The following is a 24,844-nucleotide window of genomic DNA, read 5'->3' as shown; positions in this document are numbered from 1 at the left end:
TCTCAGGCCAAAACGCTCAATCACATTTCTACTGTCAAAACAGGTTTTGAAAAGGCTTCTTCCGCATCTTTTGGTCCATGTCTGTTTTTCACTCAGTGAAGTGCTACTATCCCCTTGGACTACAGGTTATTGCCGTCATAAGGTGTCCGTCTGTCTGTTGGCTGGACAGTTTCTACCGTTTAGGACCTTTGTGGGTAAAGGTAAAGGTGGGGTATAGCAGCAGCAGTTCCTCTGAAGTCCAGTATCTGCTGGAAGGACACCTGGTGGTACGAGAGGATGAGTGTGGCCAGCCAGCCTGTTGTGCCTCCCCCTCTCCCTCCCTCCCTCCCTCCCTCCATTTCTCTCTCTCCATCTGCAGGACTCTTAAGGCTCCTGTGCGGACTGTCTCGGCTCGTGCCCTCCCAAAGCTGGCTGTGGTGATTTAAGACACGGTGTGTATGTGTGGATTTGTTTGTGGCCTCTGCCCCACTTCACTGTCCATCCGCCTACCCTTGGCTCCCCTCCTGGGCAGCGACCACCACCCCCCTCAGTATGTCTCTGAGTCTGAGTCGTTGAGTTCCTCATCCTTGTAGAAGCCTCCATCGTGGTCGCGGTGGCCGATGTTGTTGAAGCTGCAGTAGGAGCTGTGCTCGCTGCGCAGCACGGGCAGGCTGTCGAAGGTCACACTCTTGGAGGGGCTGGTGGTGTAGTGGTTAATGGCACTGAAGGACAGGCTGGGCGCCGGGTTGCAGGGGGACACGGGCATCATGGTGGCCAGGATCAGCGCCAGGCAGTCCGCCACGTCTTTGTTGGGGGCGCAGGCCAAGGCAGGCGTGTAACCTGAGGGGTTCAAACAGAACAGCAGAGGGTCACTTCAGGAGCATCACCGTTTACTATAACACTTTTGGTGAAAAACATGAAATAACAGCAGGCTAGGAGATACAAAGTTAAGACAATAACCAAGCAGTGGACTAGAGAGAAACATTTGTGGACACATTGAGAAGAGAAGTACAGAAGAAAACGGTGTTAGCGTTATGGATCTTACCATTCTCATCGACTGCTAGCACGCTAGCACCCTTCACTAGTAGCTCCTGAACCACCACCGTCAGACCATTTCTGGCTGCAACGTGTAACGGCCTGAGGAGAAAGTACCGTCAGATTAGCCAGCAGCAAATGAGGATACCTCCCAAATGCCAGACTATTCCCTATATAGTGCACTTCTTCTAATTCTTCTGGCCCAATTAATACAGCTGAACCATACGTACGTCTGTAAGGCTGCGTTAGTCGAGTTGATGAGGTTCCTGTCTGTAATCTTCTCCAATATCAACAAAGCACTGGTTTCATGCCCCTTTAAAAACCAGAGTCAAACATGTCAGACCAAAATGTCAACCAGAGAGAGCCAACTGTTCAGATGAACGTCATCTTCATGTGGGGATGCTCACCTTACTGCAGGCCAGATGAAGAGCAGTGTTCTTGACTGCATCCTGCAGGGTGAGCTCTGCTTTGGCACTGCTCACCAACAGCTCTGACACAGACAGAGAAACATAAAGAAACTCAATTAGGAAATGAAGCGACTTATTAAAATGTAAAACAGACATGTTGAACTTAAGCCGGCTGGGCGAGGCAAAGCGGAGGAGAGGGGGCTGCGTACCGACAGCGTTGGTTTGTCCGTTCTCAGCAGCCATCATGAGGGAGGTCTTCCCGGAGGCATCGGGGGAGTTGACCTGGGCGTTGTGGCCTAGCAGCAGCTGAAGACACTCCACGTGGTCCGTGAAAGCCGCCGCATGCAGGGGGGTCCTGGAGAGAGAGGAAACTTATTTCACCGATATCATGTAGGACTGTTATAAACAAGTTTGTTCAATTAACCCTGTTTATACCATAGAAATATAAAATCACTAATAGATGTATTAAAAGTAATCTACAATCCCTCATCCAACCCCAGAGGTCATTTTATTCCCAAAACAACATTCTCCAAAAGAAAAGGACTTTGTCATGTGCTGTAGTTACCGGTTCTTGGTGTCAGTGGCGTTGACAATGGCCGGCCCCAGAGTGTCAATCAGCATCTCTGCAGCCCCCTCGTTGTCATTGATCACAGCTCAGTGGAGGGGGCTGAACGAGTTGCCCTCGGTCTTGTGGAAAACCTCCTGTTCCAGCAGCACCTCTACACACGTGTCATGGCCTTGTGGAAGATTGATTCATACAGGAAAAAGATGACGTCGCTGCAGACCACAACAATACTCTCAGAGAAAGCTACACATCTGACAATGGTGAAGTCACAAAAGATGTTTTAGCTACAACATATGCTATGTCAATCCCTGACAAAGTCCTGTTTCAGTGTAAGGTCCTCCACTGAGAGTCATAACCCCTAATTCTGTTGTAGTCTTGTTCATTCCCCCACATGGCTCCGTCCACACCAATCGAATGCTTTTCAAGCCACAAGAGGGAGTGAATGAGTGTACACTTCATGGAGGAGAGAACAGAGCTACAGTCCAGTTAGTCAGTACGTACCGTTGTATGGCCTGCCTAATTCAGGGACATGTTTACGGTGCTGAAGAGAGAAAATCAGAAAAGATCTAGTGTTCCGTTAGTCCAGTACGTACCGTTGTAGCAGGCCCAGTGTAGTGGCGTGTAGCCCTGGTTGTCTGTGATGACGGGGAGGGTCTCCACTGACTGGGCGGCGTGTAGGAGTCCCCCCAGCACCCCGATGTGTCCGGATGCCGCCGCCAGGTGGACAGGGGTCCGCCCCTTACAGTCCCGAACCAGGAAGCTGGCGTTGTGCTGCAGCAGGGCCTCCACACACTCCTCATGACCCGTCACCGCCTGGGAGGAAGGGCAGGGAGACAAGAATGGATTTGAATAACTAATAATCAATGATATAATAATGAATCATCAATTATTACAAATGATGTCTGGAGGCAGGTCCCCCTACAGGGATGAATACACCACTACCCATGGACAACTACTTTTCTGAAGATAATATGTATATTTGAGCCTCCCCGTCTCTTTCTGTGTGTGAGCGTATACAGCCAGCTCTCCTCCTCACCCCTCTGTGTAGCGCTGTTCTGCCCCACTTGTCTTTGGCTTCTACGCTGGCTCCCTTGTTGAGCAGTGAGTACACACAGTCTGTGTGTCCGCTCAGCACCGACAGCATCAGAGGGGTTCTGATACACAAGACAACAAGGTCATATTACAAACTGGTAATAACCAGGCTGAGTCCCAAATGGCAACCTATTCCCTATATGGTACACTACTTTTGACCTGAGCCCATAGGGTTCTGGTTTAAAGTAGTGCACCAAGTAGGGCATAGGGTGCCATTTGGGACGTAGACCTAGTGTCAAAATCTCTTTATTTCAGGAATTGTATCCAAAACCCAATTGACTTACTGTCCATTCCCGTCTTGAACGTCCACTGGACTCTGGAGGTCAGCATTTCCAATCAGCAAACGCAAACACTCCGAATGACCGTTGGTAGCTAGAGGAGGATAAATACAGAGGATATAAGAATGTGAGATGATTGACCGTTGGTAGCTAGAGGAGGCTAAACAGAGAGGATATAAGAATGTGAGATGATTGACCGTTGGTAGCTAGAGGAGGCTAAACAGAGAGGATATAAGAATGTGAGATGATTGACCGTTGGTAGCTAGAGGAGGCTAAACAGAGAGGATATGAGCTGATTGCTGGACGACTATTACCTTCACATGAACAGACAGATTTCTAGAACAGTGGTATTGGTAAATGACATCCTCATGATGTTAACACAGCAGATAATAAAACATTTTGGGGCTGAGGCCCTCGAAGCCTGTCACCTGCTAGCTGTGTACCTGGCTCTGGATAGAAGTCCCCCTGTGCACTGATCTAGGATCAGCTTACCCTCCCCAGATCCTCAGCAATAATGACAAAAAATGACCTTAGATCAGTGTGTAGTGGGCATTTTCACACTATGCTATATAATATCCCTAGAGTGGACATTGGCGTCCTAGCAACATGACCAAACAAATGTCCATCTTGGTAAGGAAAACTTTTGAATTACAGAATCTCTAGGTCTTACGTGATATCCTATGCGTACCTGCAGCGTGGATGGGGGTCCTCTTCAGGGTGAAGTCTTTAACCAGGATGGAGGCTCCCTGGTTGATGAGGACGTGAACACACTCCACATGGCCTTTAAAGGCAGCCAGGTCCAGAGGGGTGCGCCCCTGGCTGTTCCTCACGTCTAGATCCAGCAGAGACTGAACCAGGACCTCCATAGCATGGTGGTGGCCGTGGTACGCCTGAATGGAAACAAACACACAGTCTGAAGCAAATTCCAGTGGTATGCCTGAACAGATATACACTCCTAATATAATAAATGTCCTATAGTAGACCAGTGGTACGCCTGAACAGAAATACACTCCTAATATAATCAATGTCCTATAGTAGACCAGTGGTACGCCTGAACAGAAATACACTCCTAATATAATCAATGTCCTATAGTAGACCAGTGGTACGCCTGAACAGAAATACACTCTTAATATAATCAATGTCCTATAGTAGACCAGTGGTACGCCTGAACAGAAATACACTCTTAATATAATCAATGTCCTATAGTAGACCAGTGGTATGCCTGAACAGATATACACTCCTAATATAATAAATGTCCTATAGTAGACCAGTGGTACGCCTGAACAGAAATACACTCCTAATATAATCAATGTCCTATAGTAGACCAGTGGTACGCCTGAACAGAAATACACTCCTAATATAATCAATGTCCTATAGTAGACCAGTGGTACGCCTGAACAGAAATACACTCTTAATATAATCAATGTCCTATAGTAGACCAGTGGTACGCCTGAACAGAAATACACTCTTAATATAATCAATGTCCTATAGTAGACCAGTGGTATGCCTGAACAGATATACACTCCTAATATAATAAATGTCCTATAGTAGACCAGTGGTACGCCTGAACAGAAATACACTCCTAATATAATCAATGTCCTATAGTAGACCAGTGGTACGCCTGAACAGAAATACACTCCTAATATAATCAATGTCCTATAGTAGACCAGTGGTACGCCTGAACAGAAATACACTCTTAATATAATCAATGTCCTATAGTAGACCAGTGGTACGCCTGAACAGAAATACACTCTTAATATAATCAATGTCCTATAGTAGACCAGTGGTACGCCTGAACAGAAATACACTCTTAATATAATCAATGTCCTATAGTAGACCAGTGGTATGCCTGAACAGAAACAGTCCTAGACCCCTAAAGTAGACCAGTGTCTCTCAAATCGGGTGCCCATTTTTTCTCCCGCCCAGCATCAACATCGAAGGTCCCTGTCAAGCGTGAGATTTAGAAACACTCTACTTCTCCTCTGTTGGAGGTTGATTAACTCAAATGGCAAAATAAGGAAATCATCCTCATCATCACTGTGTCAAAACATGCATGTATTTTACACTAATCAGGAACAGATAGGAACATGGTGTGTGAGTGTCTGGACAATCAACTTTTCGTGGAAAAACAACACCATGCCTGCATCCCAGATAGCACCCTATTTCCCATGTAGTGCAGTACTTTTGATCTGGGCCCATAAGGCTCTGGTCAAAAGTAGTGCACTAAATAGGGAATAGGGTGCCATTTGTCATGTGGCGAGACCCCTACAGGAGCAGGTAGGCTTTACTCACAGCTAAGTGTAGGGGGCTGATGGGAGCTCTGACATCAGAGTCGTTCAGGATGTCTGTCCCTGAGGTTTCCATTAGCTGGGGAAAGACAAGGACGGGCCAGTTTAGACTTGTAACATATTTACTTTGAAGGTTAGTCTAGTAGCATGTTTCATGTTGTAAATCTCAGTGACCAGCCCCTGCAGACATACTGGGGTGTTGCATTCGTATCTTAAACAAGCTAGTGTGAGGAAAAGTAACCAACTGGTACTTACCACATCTAAAGGTGTTTCACTTGCAATCTGGAAAAAGAACATCAAGAGTGACGATGCGGCCACGACAAACATGCAACCACACCTTAAAACCTACTGAATATCAACGTCTGTCCCAAATGGCACCCTATTCCCTATATAGTGCATTACTTTTGACCAGAGCCCTATGGGCCCTACATTCATTTGGGACGCAGACAAAATGGTCTGTGAATGCAGGGCGTCTAGTACCCTGTGGTTCTGACTCACCAGCTCCAGACAGAGGCGGTGTCTGTACGCAGACGCGTAATGGACTGCGTTGTAGCCCTGATTGTCCCTGATCCCTGGGTTAGCGTCGTTTCGCAGCAAATATTCCAGACACCTAGAGGTCAGAGGTCAAGAGTTCACTAATCATTATACCAACATCAAGACAGACAGATAAGCAAGCAGAGACACTTTCCCAAAGGAGACGTGGCCAAGCTTTCACACTGCAGATTTTAACACTAGTATGCATTCAAACACGGCCAACAACATACTCTAGACTACAATGAAATGTGAAAGGTCATGGCACCACAACATACTCTCCAGACTACAGTGAAATGTGAAAGGTCATGGCACCACAACATACTCTCCAGACTACAGTGAAATGTGAAAGGTCATGGCACCACAACACACACAACAGTAAGAGAGGTGTGAGACGTACTTTCCGTCTGTGTCGGAGGCAGCAGCGTAGTGGAGCGGGGTGCAACCCCTTTTATCCAGATCGTTCACACTGGCCCCAGACCCCACCAAGGCAAACAGACACTGGTAGTTACAATTGGCTGCCGCATAATGCAGAGGACTCCTAGAAGAACGCACAGAAACCATTCAACATCAACAACAGAAACAGCTTATTGGAGCTGTATAACATTTACATTTTACATTTATGTCATTTAGCAGACACTCTTATCCAGTGCGACTTACAGGAGCAATTAGGGTTAAGTGCCTTGCTGCAGGGCACATAGATTTTTCACCTAGTCGGCTAGGGGATTCGAACCAGCAACCTTTTGGTTACTGACCCAACGCTCTTAACCGCTAGGCTACCTGCCGCCCAATCTTTCCCATAATAATTCCTATATGCCCCTATACTATATTCCAAATTATCATAAAGATCACATATGAAAGTTATTTGATGCCACAGACAGACCTTCCGAAGCTGTCCTTTCTGTTGAAGTCTGCCCCTGTGTTGAGCAGCAGATTCAGACAGTCCAGGTTCCTGGTAACAAGATATCAAGTTCAGAAAGGCTCTCGTACATCAGAGCTATCAGGTGGACGGTAACAAGATATCAAGTTCAGAAAGGCTCTCGTACATCTGAGCTATCAGGTGGATGGTAACAAGATATCAAGTTCAGAAAGGCTATCGTACATCTGAGCTATCAGGTGGATGGTAACAAGATATCAAGTTCAGAAAGGCTCTCGTACATCTGAGCTATCAGGTGGATGGTAACAAGATATCAAGTTCAGAAAGGCTCTCGTACATCTGAGCTATCAGGTGGATGGTAACAAGATATCAAGTTCAGAAAGGCTCTCGTTCATCTGAGCTATCAGGTGGATGGTAACAAGATATCAAGTTCAGAAAGGCTCTCGTTCATCTGAGCTATCAGGTGGACGGTAACAAGATATCAAGTTCAGAAAGGCTCTCGTACATCTGAGCTATCAGGTGGATGGTAACAAGATATCAAGTTCAGAAAGGCTCTCGTACATCTGAGCTATCAGGTGGATGGTAAAAAGATATCAAGTTCAGAAAGGCTCTCGTTCATCTGAGCTATTAGGTGGATGGTAACAATGAGAACCTGAAAGAAAAGAGAAACCCGTACACTGCTCTTGCTAGTATCACTGTTTTTATAATGCTACTAAAAGCAATAATAAAAAGTGATACTAGCAAGAGCAGTTTGCAGGTTTCTCTTCTCTTTCAAGAAGATATAAAGACAATTTAGACCAGAGCGCAAGTCAATACCACCATGGCAAAGAACCACATTATACAGAAATGATACCGCACTAATGATCTATACGATTTTTTAAATAACTCTAAACAATACTGCTAAACCATGTGAAATGTAAGAGTGTGAATATGTGTTTGTTCTTTCTGGTGGCTTTCCAGTTCATGAACTAAATATTCCTTGGTGTAAAGCCTGGACCAGTCCACTCACCCTCCAGCTGCTGCAGCATGTAAACAGGTCCTTCCAAAGTCGTCAGGGGTGTCTATATCAAAGCCTGATGAGAGGAGCTTCCGACAGCAGTCAGAGAACCCACTGAGAGCAGCCAGGTGGAGGGGGAACATCCCATGGACGCCTCGCCTGCAACACATTTTTACATTTTAGATCAACCCCCCACACACCACAATGTGTTGAGCATAGTCTCCAAGCGGCAATTCGGTCAATGACAGAATTGCAGATGCATGTTGCATTATTGCTGGAAACTGTGTGTGTGTGTGTTCTCACTTGGCTGTGTCAGCTCCGTTCGTGATGAGTGTATTGATGAGTAACTCGTGGCCGTAGCGAGCAGAGATGTGCAGGGGTGTGTTTCCATTCTTTTCTTCACAGTCGATCTCAGCACCTACAGAACACACACACACACAGACACACACACACAGACACACACACACACACACACGTCAACCACTTGACCCAAGAGGCATCATGAAGCATTATGTTCAACCACATTGCAAGTAACATTGCTCTGTGCCAGTGAATCATGGTTTGAAGACTAAAGACAATGCTGAAGAGCCTACTGGTTCATATATATTCAGTTGAGAGCATTCACAGCGACTCACCATTCTGGATGATGGCTTGAGATCTGGAGAAGCGTCCGTGGATGGCCGTCATGTGGAGGGGGGTCTTTCCATCTTTACTCTGCAGATAGAAAGACAAAGATGGTTCACACGGCAGTCTGTGCTGCTGACCACAGGCAAAATCAAACACGTATTGGAGGAGCGCTTGATTGCATTTAGTTTGCATTGTTAGGCCTATTCCATTGGTATTTGAATGTAGACCAGGGCCAAATACTAAGCCATGTGCTGCGTCAGTGTGTGCGTCCCAAATGGCACCCTATTCTCTTCATAGTGAACTACTTTTTGAACCAAAGTAGTGTACTTATAAAGGGAACAGGGTGCCATTTGGGACACAGGCAGTGTCACCACGGCTCCTTGCTCTATGGGCCCCTGGTCAAAAGTAGTGCACTACATAGGGAATAGGGTGTTATTTAGTTCAGACACAGTGTTGGTCATCCGGTCTCCTCACCTTGATGTTGACGAGGGCCCCGTTGCCCACCAGCAGCTCCAAGCAGAGCGCCCCATGGCGCGAGGCGGCCGTGAAGTGGAGTGGGGCGAAACCCTTCTCGTACACCTGGTTCACGTTGGCGCCACACTCGATCAGCTCATTCACCACCACGTCCTGCCCGTTGTAGCATGCCACGTGGAGGGGGGTGTTACCGTAACCATTGGGCTCATTTATCTGGAGGGAGCAAGGGAGGGAAAAGAGTGGAGAGAGAGAGGGGGGGGGGGGGGGGGGGAACAAAACAATACATTCCTGATCAGGTCACTTGGTTCTGAAAACCCCCTGGCCCAAAACACTGGCTCCAACCTCCATCTCTTCATTACTTGAAAGGAAATCATTCGCCAACCCACTAGAGCTCTGTATTTTCATTGAGTTGTAATTGAACAGTGACTACACATTTGAATGCGTGTTGACTCACATCCACTCCAAGGTCCAGGAGGTACTTGACCACACTGATCATTCCACTGGAGGCTGCAGAGTGGAGAGGGGTGTAGGCCTTCTTGTCTTTACAGGACACCTCTGATCCATGAGAGGCCAGCAGTTTCACCACCTCAATGTGCCCTATGGTAGGTAGAGAGAGCGAGAGCGAGAGCGAGAGAGAGATTAGTTTACAGTGGTACACAGCACCATAAGCAACACCTACATCATGTTAGTACAACTGAAAACATCTAATCAACCTACTTAGTACATGATTCTGACATAATAACACACTAGACGTGGCTCATACAGCTGAGCTGTGAGACTAACACACAGTCCATTCATTCATTCATTCATTCATTGGTATAAAAGACATTAGTCAGAATGTAAATGATGTGGTAAACTCATCACCCATGTAAGCAGCCCAGTGGATTGCTCGCCGATCCTTCTTGTCAAAGGCATTAATGTTGGCTCCTCTGGAGAGAAGCAGCCTCACCATCTAACAGGGAGAGGAGAGCGAAACAAAACACAGGTTGAGGAAAACTAAACAGCAAAATCCGCTAAATCTGGCTTCAAAGCCTCCCCTTTAAAAAATATATTTTGTATTCACAATGAATGAAAGATAACATGTAAAGACATTGTACATTTCTCCCCTTTTAGTCCCCCTTTGACCTCCCCCTCCCCCCAGAATGCCTCCAAACACATTTAAAAAGAAAGGGAAAGTAATTGAGTTACATGTCAGAAAACAAAACAAAAGTATACAACAACGTTACTTCAAGCAAAAATGTAATAGCCTAACAATTTCAGGTGATTAAGTGATTTTATAGGCCTATATAGCAGTAATCTCAAGGTGGGGCCAAGAGTACAAATTTGGAGGAAGTGTTTGGAGCTGTTCAAAACAGGATATCATCGGGTCCCAGGAGGAATAAAATGAGTTGGTTGACCCTCGAATGGTAACTTCATTTTTTCTCATTTTAGGAACAGCTTCAGATCTTCGAGCCAAAGAGAGGCTAAGGGAGGATTGATAGATTTCCAATCCAATAAAATCCTTCTGCGGGCTAACAGGGAGGCAAAGGCAATGGCATCTAGCTGTCTATTGGTCAGAGAAGGATTGTTGTTTGGTACTCCAAAAATAGCAATTTCTGCACTAGGCTGCAACTTTATATCAAATGCTTCAGAAAGGGTTTTAAATAGTGGACAAATAATCTGCCAGACGGGGACAGGACCAGAACATGTGGGTCAAGTCCGCCAAGGAGCTTTTACACCTGTCACATGTACCATCAATATTTGGGTAGAATTTGGACAATCTGGCCTTACTGAAATGGATACGGTAAAGTACCTTAAACTGTATAAGGCTGAGCCGGGCACAAGAGGAGCTTCCATTTACCCTCAGTAAGGCATTTCACACTCAGATCGGATTTTATTCAAAGCCTCCTCTGAACAAACTCAAGCATACAACTAGGGCTGTGATGGTCATGGAACTTCAGGTGTCGGTGATTGGCGTGTCTTATGTACGTGGTCATCGACAAAACTGACAGCTGACAGGGGGGCGGGACGGACATTAGCAAAGGAAAACATTAGCGCGTTTAGGCCAGTCTTGCTCTCAAGTTTGGGGAAGCTAATTTTCTCCTTGAAAAATATCAAGCATTCCATGCATCATCACATTTGCAAACTTATTTTTGTTTAGTTTTTTGTTTTCACCTTTATTTAACCAGGTAAGCCAGTTGAGAACAAGTTCTCATTTACAACTGCGACCTGGCCAAGATAAAGCAAAGCAGTCCGATAAAAACAACACAGAGTTACATATGGGGTAAAAAAACATAAAGTCAAAAATACAACAGAAAATATATATACAGTGTGTGCAAATGTAGCAAGTTATGGAGGTAAGGCAATAAATAGGCTATAGTGCAAAATAATTACAATAGTATTAACACTGGAATGCTAGATGTGCAAGAGATTATGTGCAAATAGAGATACTGGGGTGCAAAAGAGCAAAATAAATAACAATATAGGGATGAGGTAGTTGGGTGGGCTAATTTCAGATGGGCTGTGTACAGGTGCAGTGATCGGTAAGGTGCTCTGACAACTGATGCTTAAAGTTTGTGAGGGAGATAAGAGTCTCCAGCTTCAGAGATTTTTGCAATTAGTTCCAGTCATTGGCAGCAGAGAACTGGAAGGAATGGCGGCCAAAGGAGGTGTTGGCTTTGGGAATGACCAGTGAGATATACCTGCTGGAGCGCAGACTACGGGTGGGTGCTGCTATGGTGACCAATGAGCTAAGATAAGGCGGGGATTTGCCTAGCAGTGATTTATAGATGGCCTGGAGCCAGTTGGTTTGACGACGAACATGTAGTGAGGACCAGCCAACAAGAGCGTACAGGTCACAGTGGTGGGTAGTGTATGGGGCTTTGGAGACAAAACGGATGGCACTGTGATAGACTACATCCAGTTTGCTGAGTAGAGTGTTGGAGGCTATTTTGTAAATGACATCGCCGAAGTCAAGGATCGGTAGGATAGTCCGTTTTACGAGGGCATGTTTGGCAGCATGAGTGAAGGAGGCTTTGTTGCGAAATAGGAAGCCGATTCTAGATTTAACTTTGGATTGGAGATTCTTTATGTGAGTCTGGAAGGAGAGTTTACAGTCTAACCAGACACCTAGGTATTTGTAGTTGTCCACATACTCTAGGTCAGACCCGTCGAGAGTGGTGATTCTAGTCGGGTGGGCGGGTGCCAGCCGCGTTCGATTGAAAAGCATACATTTAGTTTTACTAGTGTTTAAGAGCAGTTGGAGGCTACTGAAGGAGTGTTGTATGGCATTGAAGCTCGTTTGGAGGTTTGTTAACACAGTGTCCAATGAAGGGCCAGATGTATACAAAATGGTGTCGTCTGCGTAGAGGTGGATCTGAGAGTCACCAGCAGCAAGAGCGACATCATTGATATACACGGAGAAAAGTGTCGGCCCAAGAATTGAACCCTGTGGCACCCCCATAGAGACTGCCATAGGTCCAGACAACAGGCCCTCCGATTTGACACACTGAACTCTATCTGAGAAGTAGTTGGTGAACCAGGCGAGGCAGTCATTTGAGAAACCAAGGCTATTTAGTCTGCCAATAAGAATGCGGTGGTTGACAGAGTCGAAAGCCTTGGCCAGGTCGATGAAGACGGCTGCACAGTACTGTCTATTATCAATCGCGGTTATAATATCGTTTAGGACCTTGAGCGTGGCTGAAGTGCACCCATGACCAGCTCGGAACTTATGTAAAATAGCTGACTATTCCTAATGTGATTAGTAAATTGGATAGTCATAATTTAGGCTAATAATATAACTCAATCACAGGCTGTTCAATGCAGCGGGTGGTGGAGTAGGTTTCTTTTCACTGGAAAAATGTGGCCTTTTATTATTTTAAAATCACGCAATTCTACTACACTTTATATGACTAGAGAGATTAGCAGAATCTTTTTCAACACGACTTTCAAGTGGCACTGACCCAGTGATAAAGACAGTGAATATGCACACTCACCAGGGATATAGCCGATGCCAATGATACTGTTCCCTCAATTAAGTTGAGGATTTTGATCATTAAAAAGACATTAGTATTTTCATCTTCTTCTCTTTGAAGCAATAAGCCAATTGCTTTCCAAACTGTTTCCCTCCATTGTATTTTGAAAAATTGCGATATGCCTGGTTGAGCCTCTCTTTCACTGACATTCACAACTCAACAGTCATCTATTTGGAAGCCTATTCGCCGCACCCGCTGCCTTCCGACAGGCTACGCGATTTAAAACAATCCAGAAGAAGCTAATGATCATGCTTTCTGGTATAGTATACACACGTAACATGTAGGATTCCCAGAATATGTTCTATATTCTCATTATAATCAGTGGTTTAATTAGAGTATGATTGGCTAAATAAAACAATGGGCCTATGGTAATGCAACATTAAGTGATTCAAGGAAACTAGCCTATTTTGTTTGTTTATTTGCTCGGGCATCTGAATTACAATTATTCATGAACAATAATTTTGCATATCTTATTCTTCTAACATTGAATAGCCTAAAATGTGGTTATTACAGCTGTTGGTGCTGTCATCTTCAGGACAGGAATACCGGCTTACTTAACGGAGGAATAAACACACATGTTCATCGTTGGTGTTTCAACCAGAACGCGGGAAAATGCCCTTTCTTTATTTTCGCACATGCGCAGTTGTACATCTCTCATAGGGCATAACTGTACCAGTGTAAGAACACAATTTATAACATATTAGTCTATATGTTAACACCCCCACTTGCTCTTATACTGTACAAGTCGTATTCAACCTAACTATCAACACATTTAGCTTACAGTTATACATCTCACAAATGTCAGTTTACATTCCAAACATATAACCCAAGAATTTTTCATTTTTGAACTTCGTTACAGGTTTAGTCAAAACATCTGCAACCATGTCTGCCGTTGGACAATATTCAATACTTATTTTGCCATCACTGAGCGCAGATCGAATGAAATGATATCTGATGTCAACATGTTTACATCTCTGACGACATACTGGGTTCTTTGACAGAGCAATTGCACCTTGGTTATCTTCAAAGATTGTTACTGGTGCATATTGGCACTCACTATCCATCTGGCCCAATAACTGTACAAGGTACAAACTTTCTTGTGTAGTAGCAGCCAGTGCCATGTACTCTGCTTCACATGTAGATAAAGCTACTGTTGGCTGCTTCTTAGACCTCCATGAAATAACAGGTCCACATTTAGTTAAACTAAAACAATACCCTGTTATGCTTCATCTGTCACTTTGATCTGCTGCCCAATCAGCATCACTATATGCTACGAGGTTGTGTTTTTCCACCCCCTTTTTGTAACACAACTCCTGATTCATTGTCCCCTTCAAGTACCTCAACACATGTTTAGCTGTTATCCAGTGTTGCTCTTTTGGTTCTGATAGGTATTGTGACAGCTTGCTGACAATCCAGCTGATATCCGGTCTTGTACATGTCATAACATATATCAAGCTGCCTATCACTTCACGATACCTTTTTGAATCAATAGGTTCACCATCACCATCAAAGTTTGTTTTTTTGTTCACATGGTGTTGACCTTGTTTTACAGTCTGACATACCAAACCTTTCCAGTATCTTGGTTATGTACCTTGTTTGGCTCATCTTTATTTTCCCTTCACTTTGTGTAAAATCGATGCCTAGGAAATGTCTAAGCCTCCCAAGATCTTTCATCTTAAATTTTTCACTTAACATTTCTTTTACACTTGTGAGTGAGTCACTATCACTAGCAGCGATAATTAGATCATTGACCCAAATTATCAAAATGATCCTTTCTGTTGCAGTTTGTTTGTTGTAAACACAGTGATCAGCTGGGTTCTGTGTAAAACCATGGTGATCATGCAACATTTTGTTCCAGTTCCTTCCTGACTGTTTCAGGCCGTACAGTGACTTGTTCAGTTTGCAGACTAGTTGCTCACCTGTATCTGACCTGACTTCAAAACCCTCTGGTTGCTCCATGTACACTTCACAGTCAATAGGAGCATGTAGATATGCTGTTTTGACATCCATCTGATGTAACTCTAAGTCATACTGAGCTGCTAGCTGCATCAAACAACGTACTGATGTCATATTTGCAGTTGGAGAAAAAGTCTCCTTATAGTCTATTCCTGCCACTTGACTATATCCCTTTGCAACATATCTTGCCTTGTATGTCTCAGTCTCATCTCAATTGTTTTTGACCGCATAGACCCACCTGCCCCCCACTGCATTTTTAACCTCTGGCAGTGTGGTCAATGTGAATGTATCATTTTCCCTAAGGGAATCCATCTCCTCCTTCATAGCAGTAGCCCAAATCTCAGATTTTGGTGAAATCATTGCTTCTTTGAAGGTTTGTGGTGCATTGCACATTACTCTGTAGCAGTAGTCAACACTAGGTGGTATCTGGTCATCACACTTCACTTTACACTCATAGTCTTTTAAGTACTGGGGCTTCTTCCTCTCTCTGTCTGGATAGCGTGGACTCTGACTATCTGAAGTCTCGATTTGCACATCTTGTGTCTCTTCGGAATTTTGATCTGCCATCTTGGCTTTTGGCATGGGGGATTGAAATCTCTCCCCATGAAGATCATCACTCATTTCCAAATCTGTCTGAGTTTGGCGTTCGACTACATCTTTTGTAACGAACTTGACTAATCTGTTTTTAAGAACTTTTCCAGTGTCTGGGTAGTAGACTAGGTATACTGGACTATTTTTATCATACCTGACAAAAATACCCTTTTCACATCTTGAGTCCAACTTTTTCTTGTTCTGTCTGTATGCATAGCAAACAGATCCAAATTCTTTCATCTTTGAAAGATCAGGCTTTCTCCCAGTAAACATGTAGTGTGGAGTCTGTCCTACACGCTTATTGTAACACCTATTGCGAATTACTGCAGCAGTCATTACAGCATATGTCCACAATTTCTTTGGTAGGTTGCTCTCAAGTAGCATGCATCTTGCCATTTCAAACAGTGTTCTCCAATTTCTCTCAGCGGTCCCATTTTGATGGGGTGAGTAAGGGGCTGAAGTTTCATGTCTTATGGCATTCTTACTGAGCAGTGACGAACTCTTTGGCTGTGTACTCTGTGCCATTATCTGACCTGACACACTTTATTTTTTCCATAAGGGGCCACATCAGCAATAAACTTCTCAGTAGCTTTTACAGTATCACTTTTTGCTTTTAAGAAATACACAAAAACTGACCCTGAATAATCATCCGTAAATGCTAGAGTATATCCGAACCCATCTTTCGCCTCTGGCTCAATAGGGCCAGCCAAATCAGTGTGCACAAGCTCAAGAGCTGCTTTTGCCTTTTCATCAGGCTCTCTGTTTCTGCTCTGAACAAATTTTCCCTGTGTGCAGATTTCACAGTTGAGGGTAGATTTGTCAATCTTACCTGTGATTTTCATTCCCTCTGTCACATTTTCTAACTTTGACACATCCTCAAAATTACAGTGGCCATGAATGTTGTGCCATGTGTGAATATCACAGCACCCATGACATCCATCATCATTTTCATCACTTACAGTGTTAAGATAGTAAAGTCTATCGTACTCATCGATGTCAAAAGTGGTACCGTTCTTGTGGATGAGCTTGTTACACCCCTGTCGAAAGTTGACTGAAGCTCCGTTGGCTGTCGCTGCTTTAACAGAGAAAATGTCCCGTGGAAACGACGGCACGTACAGCGCCTTCGTCAGCGTTGTTTTCACCCGACGACCCGTGTTGTGTCAGCGTTGTTTTCACCCGACGACCCGTGTTGTCTCTCAGGTAAACCTCCGCTGCACCTCTCCTCTCCGCGACACCATTCGTTCTTGTTCCGTCAGCCAGCTCCACGGAATGTTTTTCCGGTTTGAAAGTCTCGTCAAACTCCTTAAACTTCCCGATGTCCGTGACTATATGTGACGTTGCTCCCGTATCAACCATCAGCCCTTTATGTTTCAGTCCACGAACCTGACAGTCACTTATTTTGAATGCAAATGTGTGGCCTTCAGCATCTGTTGCTTGTTTCACATTGTCTCTTCTTTTTCGTCTGCAATTTGCGTCAGTATGAGTGGAGCGCTTGCAAAAACTACACCACTGTCTCCGTTCTCTGTGCTCTCCAGTAACAGTACATTGTGGCCTTTCTGGCCACAGTTGAAGCAGGTTATCTCGGTCCCTTTATCTATTCCTCTTGGCCAGCTAACTTTAATGTTACTTGCCTTCATCACGTTGTCGTCAGTGGAAATGGCGCTAAACTTCTCGGTGCTTTCATAGCTCCTCAACTTGGTTTTGAACTTGCCATAAGTTGTCGGCTCGTCACTCTGCGTTATGTGGATGGCAAACGGCTTAAATGATTCGGGCAAACCTTTCAGAATCATTGCAATCAACAGCCCGTCACTTAAAGTCTCTTCAGCATTCCTCAGTGCTGTAATAGCCGTCTCAGCACGAATGATATAATCGTAACACTTTCGTCACTGGCTTTCTGAAGAGAAGTTAGCTCAGTGTAGAGGCTAATCACACGTGGCTTCCCTTTACCTGCATAATGTTCCCTCAATATCTTCAACGCTTTTCTCCCATCATCTGCTGCTTCTCTCATTATCAGGGAAAGACTTTTATCATCCAAAACCTGTATCAATTCGGCGTAGGCTTCTTCATTTTTCTCTCCGTCTTCTTCATCTTCACCCATGCTCAATATGGTGGCCTTTAGCCCTAGCAAACGCAAGTGTCCCAAAAACTTCGTCTCCCATAACTCGTAGTTTTTTTCATCTCCGTCGAAACATAATCTATTCCATCGGCTTCCATGTTCCCTCCTGGGCCCATAACCTGTTGGTGCTGTCATCTTCAGGACAGGAATACCGGCTTACTTAACAGAGGAATAAACACACATGTTCATCGTTGGTGTTTCAACCAGAAAGCGGGAAAATGCCCTTTCTTTATTTTCGCACATGCGCAGTTGTACATCTCTCATAGGGCATAACTGTACCAGTGTAAGAACACAATTTATAACATATTAGTCTATATGTTAACAACAGCTTAGTTATTAAAACTTAATTTCTCACAAGAATGAGGTTGTGAATTGGGAGGTTCAGCTCGGTCTGGGCCTTACTAGGTCCCCCTGTTAAATCGCCAGCTCTGCTAAAAAGTGCCCACCAGAGTTCTACATAGGCCTAGAACACGGCCTGTGCTCTAGCTTCACATTGATGGTGACAGCGAGATGGAGATTGTGGCCAAAGCAATTTAGCCAAGGCCAGTTCAGTTGCCTCACTTCAGCCACAATGTTGGCCCCGTTGTCTGTGGCGATACAGGACATTAGATTTTCGTCAAGGGCCCAGTCAAGGAATTCCGAACGCAGGGCTTCGGAGAGTTTGTCGGCTGTGTGGTATTCCGGAATGTAGGTTGTTTCCAAACAGTTGGATTTCAGTGTCCAGTCTTTCGTCAGATAGTGCACTGTTAGGTTCATGTAAGGAGTCATATTTACACTTGACCACATGTCCGTATTCAGTGCAAAAATAAACAAATCTACGTCCTTTAGCTCTGTCTGAACCTCCCCCTTCACCTTGTTGAACAAGGTAGGGACCGCTGTTTGAGACAAATACTTTCTCCCCGGTAACTCGTATAGTCTGTCAAATTTCCAGAGCATTTATTTGAAGGCGGGTTTCTCCACCGTTCGTAAAGGCACCATTCCTATGACTAAATAACGAGTTCCAGTGTCTGGCAGTGCTCGCCACTTATCGGTGTCCCGTTTGTGGTGCTGGAATTCTTAGTAGGTAGCCTATGGGTTTTGCGCATATTCTGCAAACAGGCTGGTCCAAGTCATCTGGTTCTCCATCGTCGTTAGGTGTGAAACTGAAATGTGCCCAAACAGGTTGTTATGGGTTTTTTTTTGCAATGAGAGCCATCTTTTTCACCTCACTCCTCTGATCTACTGTAACAATGAAAAAGATCAGAGGTGAAGGTCAGAGGTCAGAGGCTACCCACCCACCCCCAGCCTGTAGGCTATAGATCTAGAGGTACTATAGTTACCCCCGGTCCCCACTTTTCACCTCACCCCCCCTCTTCAATTAACCTGAATTGACCTTCAAAGATTCTCTCCTATTCGCGCATAGAGCAGATTTGGTGATTGCGGTGCATCAAAAGATAGTCCATCTATTAAACTGTCTATATCTCCTCCAACTAAGTCAGCAAAACAATACCATATAATCAAGAGTTAACACTCCCGCTATGGATAAAGTATATCTACATTAAAATAAAAGGTGATAAAACATTTTATGGAGAGAAAATCATACTTGGTTTTGACGGTTATTTTATTTTCATGGCGTTCTTCATCCAAAACCGTCAATGTCACGGTTATCCAATTACCGTCACAGCCCTACATTCAACCAATATAAGTAATCGGATGCACAGTAAGCTCAACGTGGGGATAGGACAGGTATAAAGTGTAGACTACAGTGTGTAATCATGTCCATGCTAATTGCTAACCTCCTGGTGTCCACTGAAGGCTGCATGGTGCAGCGCCGTGCGCCCGGCCCGGTCTGACACGTTCACGTTGCTGAGGAGAGGGACCAGGGCCTCGGCACAGCGGACTGCCTTATTGGCCGCAGCGATGTGGAGCGGCGTTTGCCAGTTCTTGTCCCTGGCGTTCACGTCAGTAGAGTGTTTCAATAACACCTGGACAGCCTCCTACAGGAACACAGTTCAAATCATGTTCAACTTTGTTTAAAGTGCATTTAAAAATCACAACACACTTAACAGTCAAACACATATGCACAGGAGTGTGTGTGAGGGCTGACAGTATCAGTACACGTACCTCACTGCAGGAAGCCAAGGCCCGGTGCAGAGGAGTGAGCCACTTGTTGTCTTTGGCATTTACTCTGGCTCCTGGGACACAGACAGAAAAACAGGTGACAGACCGACAGGGGGACAGACCGACAGGGGACACATTCAGTGCCTAACAACACACTATACAATACAAGTAAAATGATATACAACATAATTCTGACAAAATAAATGACATACCTGTACACGAAGAGACAACACACAATAGCTTAGCCCTTGGTGCAGCCACAGCTCTCGGGCACCTGCGTGAGCACATAGAAAATCACTGTCTAATCAGAGACTTCAACACATTAGTTCCCACAATGAGTTCATCAACCTGCCCATCAACAATAAGCACTGGGACTACATAACAGAAGCCATAAAGTTGAATTTTTAAGTCACATGCCCACTGGGCTAGTTTGTTCCCACCACAACCCACCAGGATGATGTCTGAAGGAGCTAGAAAGTTCCCCTCTACCACTCCTGCCTCCCTCAACCGAGGTACAATATCTGCGCGCAGAGTAGTAGCCATGGACCCACTATCTAACATCCCCTTCAGCTCAACTTTATCCTGTACTAGCACAGTGGTGTAAAACAAACTGTCATTCTGAGTAATTCTCATTGTGTTCTGAAAAATGACTGTGTTGTTCTTGGGTACTGACTCACAAAAGTAAGAATAAACAGATTGGATATCATCATCAGTGGAGGAAAAATAAGAATGCCCCACATTGCCCTCCTCAGAACGGAGGCTTTCTAGTTTTCCTGAGACCTGCCAGTCTGTCCACATCCAGGGTTCTGTCGCTGCCCAGCCTCACTACAGTCAAAGCTCATGTGGCCCGGAGAAAAGCACTTGACGCACAGCTGGTGCATCTGACAGTGAGCTTTGGTCCAGTGATTAGTGCTTCCACAGTCAGAGCACTCATGCTGACGTTTGTGGAACTGTTTACGGGGCCCTCTACATTTAACATGTTTAAGTCATTTAGCAGACGCTCTTATCCAGAGCGACTTACAGTTAGTGCATACGTTACTTTTTTTTTTTTCATACCCCCCGTGGGAATCGAACCTACAACCCTGGCGTTTATTGGGGATTTATTATTCTCCTAAATTGATGGGATGACTAACTTAGAAAGAATGCATTCTTGACTGGGCTAATGTAGGTTGTGACACCTGGCAGGCTGTGATTGATGTGAAGAGCTGTTTTAGGGGGTAAAATGAGATAAGGATTGTTTCTCCAAATGCTAGACTATACTGGTTCTTTGTGATCTGTGAACCTTCCTTGGACGTAGGAATGAGGTCTAAGGGAGCTGGCTCTTCTCACTATGACAGGTTGTTATGATAAACTTGTGCCTGGCTGAAGTGTGCAACAAATGGCGCCGAGGAGATGGGACCAACACCTGAACCAACGGATTGGCTGAGTAAAGTTAAAACCACACTCATTCCTTTACTCTAATTGGCCAGCAGAGAAGTGGGAAACTTTCTCTGTCAGAGTATTTGAGTATTGGATCTGAAACAATGTTTTAGTTCTCTGAAGTGCCCTGCGAGGTATTTCAAAGAGCCCGTATATACGAAACATCATATTTACCATTGAAGTTTTTTGCATTAATTAAAATAACTAGTATATCTTAGAAGTCGTGTTGACCTCTTTTGTTCCTAATACCAGATTTGAATTGACGCGACTTTGACAATTGGTGACCCCGACGTGATCTGGTAGAAGGGACTTCGCTGGATACTGTCCGGCCCATTTGGTCACCTCTTTCATCGAACCGTGTGTTTCACAAACTGCCCGGGCTTCTAAAAAGGTAAGCAGATACCTATTGTTAAATAACTAAAGATCTGCACATTGGCTTTATCCAAATTAATTTTGTGAAACACCTGTCTGATGTAAGTGAACTCAATTATGAAACTATTATGAGTAGATAAGCACAATATTGTGACATGCAAGCCTTTAGTAAATGTGATGTTTAAACCATGGTACCAGAGAGTATTGGTTCTACCGGCAAGGTCCGTGAGATACGGCTAGGTTCAGGAGACAATACTGACATCTACCGGCAAGGTCCGTAATTGCGACAATACGGCTAAGGTTCGGAAGATATAGGGAATAATTGGTTTAAATAATTGCTATCGGCAAGGTTCGTAACTACGACAGTACGACTAAGGTTTGAAGAATTATACCGGCAAGGTCCGTAACTGAGATACGGCTAGGTTCGGGAAATTTTTGATAATACTGGTGACTGGCAAGGTCCGTAACTAAGGGTTGCGGCTAGGTTCAGCACAGTGTTTTGAATAAAATAGACGCGGCTGTGTGCCCAAATAGATTGTGTGTGGAATATAAGTGTGTCATTTATGACTGTGTGACATATTTGACTGTATGATAGGATTATGACTGTGTATTGTGAGTGAGTGCGATAACTGTGTACTATTTTTGCTGTGTGATAACTGTATACTACGTTTAACTGTGTACCATTTTTGACTGTGAATACAAAGAATATTTTAAAACAGTAAATGATGAGAATTACAATTAGGAAATAAAGTTTAAAGTGTGCAAACGTTAACAAAAGACACCCATAGGAGGTACTATAAAAGTTAGACAGTGCGAGTGTTGTCGTATGCATGAAAGTGTGAATGATAAACCTGTATACCTTGATAGAAAACAAATTGGGAATCAAAAGACGTTTGTGGCTGTCCAAACGGTATAATTTGGGAATAAATGTTGGATTTGTGTTTACTCAAACCATATAACCCGTCAGTAACAATCGAAAACATGAAATGAAAAGTGATGAATGAGTGTGACTGAACTAAAACGTTTGAACTGATATATTTGAAATATAACATTTGATGTTTGACATAGCGTAATACTGCTTTTAAATAAGTAAATTGAAGTGATATGGTGTGGCGTTTAATTTGATGTATCAACCATTGGTTAAATAATTGAAAAACTTGGGTTTATTCGTTCAATTTACCAATTGATGTGTGGCGTTTAATTTGATGTATCACCACATTGGTTAAATTATTGAAAAACTTGGGTTTATTCGTTCAATTTACCAATTGATGTGTGGCGTTTAATTTGATGTATCGCCACATTGGTTAAATAATTGAAACAATTGGGTTTATTCCTTCAATTTACCAATTGATGTGTGGCGTTTAATTTGATGTATCGCCACATTGGTTAAATAATTGAAACAATTGGGTTTATTCCTTCAATTTACCATTTGATGTGTGGCGTTTAATTTGATGTATCGCCACATTGGTTAAATAATTGAAACAATTGGGTTTATTCCTTCAATTTACCATTTGATGTGTGGCACTGTAAGAATACTGCTTTCAAACAATTAAGGTTGAAATAACCTGGCGCCGAGTTTAACTAATTAGGTGGGAATAATAGATAGATGTACTTTAAATAACTAAATAGCGGACGAATATTACAAATTAAAACGAAAAAAACATGACTACCAGCGGAGAAGCGGAAAGAATATTGAAGGCTCTAAAATCCACACTTGAAACAAACGGAGGAAAAGATGGAAAAGAATGGAGCAGGCGAGGAGAAAAACTTTATAGAGAATGGATAGACGATGGTTGTATACTGTCCCCCGATGGAGTGCCTGTAGAAGGCGAACCAGGGAGAATACTGGAGACGTTGAAACGGAAAACCCAGAAAGCAGAAGGCGAATGGAAAAGTGAAGGAGAGCCCCGCAGTGGCAAAATTAAAGACGCAATGGAGAAAGCAAAGCTAAAGGAGAGGATTGGCCTAGCAATGCTTGGAAAATTGAAGAAACTGTGTGCGGAGAAAACAGGACAAAAGGAAAGGACCCGTTTATACCCACCCTTACCAACAGCGCCACCACCATATGAAGACCACCCAAAAACAATGGCTCCGGTTCTGGATATAGCGGGAAAAGTCCACTATCAACAAAGGACAGATGAGGGGGAAGAAGGAGTGTGGGTCAGAAAGAGCGATATGACTGACAGAAGGGGAGAAGTGGATGTACTTCTAAAAGCTGCAAGAGCGCTAGAAAAAGGAGTGTTTGAACTGAGTAGAATTGAGGGAGAGACAGGGAACAGATGCGGAACAGAAGGAGGAGGGAGTATTTACGGTGACGGTGAGAGTGAGAAGGAAGAGAGAATGAGCCTAACTGGAGGAAACGTAAGAGGTGGTCTAGCCCAGGGGGAGTGGCAACGAAACAAGGATGCTGAAGAAGGGGAAAGGAGGGAGAGACTTGAGAGACAGAGAGATGAAGAACGACTGGAAGAGTTGAAGATGATAAAAGAGGAAGTACGACACCAGGAAGCACAATTGCAAAAGTAAAAAATGGAGCTCAAAGCGAACAAGAACGGAAGTGAAAGTGAACGCTCACCAGTAAGGGGACACTGTATTGACCTCAGAGATGGGGAAGAGAGTGAGGAGGAAAGAGGGAAACAACAAAAACTAATATGTGGAGCTTTTGATGGAGACATATGGGACAACAATGATGGACCTGCATACCATACCCGAGCCAGGGCCCAGTCCAGAGAAGGACACAAAGGGGGGCAGTACCCGTTGAGGGAGACCCCAGGGGGGGTCTCAGTTTACAAGCCATGGTCTCACAGAGACATACAGACACTGGTGGACAGTCTCCCCCAACCTGATGAATCTGGACACAGATGGGTGAAGTCTTTTGAGAGTCTCACAGCAGCGGATGAACTCACCATAGGTGATATGGTTACTGTAATGAACAGGTGTATGGGAGACCAGGAATGCAGAGAGATAATGACCTCTGGGGGACTGAGAGGGCAAGTGTGGTCGGCTACAAGATTTGACCCCCACCGCAGTGACGTATGGAATGTCATAAGGAGGAAGTATCCTACCCAGGCCAGACCCGAACTGATGAGAACTCTGATATTGAATGACGATGAAACCATACCAGCATACA

The 24,844-nt window shown here is 44.2% G+C and overlaps 1 pseudogene across 1 annotated transcript; it reads right to left on the bottom strand.

The window, feature by feature from the left end:
* Positions 1-396: 396 nt before the first annotated feature.
* On the bottom strand, positions 397-24,511 carry LOC311113961 (serine/threonine-protein phosphatase 6 regulatory ankyrin repeat subunit A-like; annotated as a pseudogene). Its single transcript has 24 exons — positions 24,469-24,511; positions 19,930-20,000; positions 19,602-19,802; positions 10,015-10,102; positions 9,605-9,747; positions 9,151-9,363; positions 8,685-8,763; positions 8,353-8,467; positions 8,062-8,208; positions 7,059-7,127; positions 6,576-6,716; positions 6,143-6,254; positions 5,900-5,926; positions 5,649-5,723; positions 4,045-4,246; positions 3,363-3,450; positions 3,023-3,140; positions 2,580-2,799; positions 1,987-2,158; positions 1,631-1,776; positions 1,422-1,504; positions 1,245-1,327; positions 1,025-1,116; positions 397-819 (listed from the first exon to the last, which is right to left on the bottom strand). The product of its transcript is annotated as a serine/threonine-protein phosphatase 6 regulatory ankyrin repeat subunit A-like (transcript).
* Between the last annotated feature and the right edge of the window lie 333 nt (positions 24,512-24,844).

The sequence above is a fragment of the Coregonus lavaretus genome, assembly GCF_964263955.1.
Source record: "Coregonus lavaretus genome assembly, contig: HAP1_SCAFFOLD_286, whole genome shotgun sequence".
NCBI classification, from domain to species: Eukaryota; Metazoa; Chordata; class Actinopteri; order Salmoniformes; family Salmonidae; genus Coregonus; species Coregonus lavaretus.
This window is presented reverse-complemented; position numbering and strand designations above follow the sequence as displayed.